Source organism: Pteropus alecto, unplaced genomic scaffold (assembly GCF_000325575.1).
Source record: "Pteropus alecto unplaced genomic scaffold, ASM32557v1 scaffold20, whole genome shotgun sequence".
Taxonomy (NCBI): Eukaryota; Metazoa; Chordata; class Mammalia; order Chiroptera; family Pteropodidae; genus Pteropus; species Pteropus alecto.
In genome coordinates this window covers 6,744,911-6,745,724 of record NW_006436298.1, presented here as the reverse complement: position 1 = coordinate 6,745,724, position 814 = coordinate 6,744,911, and positions in this window count along the sequence as shown.

Genomic DNA, 814 nt, shown 5'->3' with positions numbered 1-814 from the left:
GATGAGCAACTTTATCAGGGCTCAAAACCCTATATACTCTTTGCTTCTATTGACAAAATGCTTCCCTTCTCAAGGGGAAAAACTGTCAGGGAAGAAGATGTATTAGGTATTATCTTTATTCCTTCTTGACGTTCTTAGGCTGTTTTTGGAAGGGGACAGGAAAACTTTCCTACATTTCTAGAGGAAAAGCTATGTATATTCAATTTAATAAACCATGTATTTTTGATGTGTGTTATTATATAGCCATTCTACCCTCAGCACCTAGAACAGAGTTAACATTTTTCCCCCAATGAGAGGAGAATCTTATCAGTAGAAGCTTTTCTACACAGCAAGCCAGAAAACTGCAAAATAGAGTGGGAGTCTTTAAGTAGTTGGTGGGTTAAATGTCTTAAAGATATGAATTATGTTATTTTTTTCAAAATAAGTTTAATTGAATTCTAATTATTATCTGTATAAGATATTATGGGAACTTAAAAATTATTCCAAAGTTGTCTTGAGTGAAAAAAATAGAGAATGGTCAAATTCTTTTGATAAAGAATCCTAATGAGAGAACACTTGTACTATTATGTATTAAAATGTGTTATAACACTTCACACACATTAGGGTGGCTGTGATCAAAAAAGAAAACAAATGTTGGTGAGAATGTGGAAGAATTAGAACCTTGTGCTTTACTGGTGGGAATGTGAGATGGTAGAGCTGCCGTGGCAAACAGTATGGCAGTTTCTCAAAAATTAAGCATAGAACTACCATTTGATTCAGCAATTCTACTTTTGGATATTTACACAAAAGGATTTAATGCAGGGACTTGAAAAGG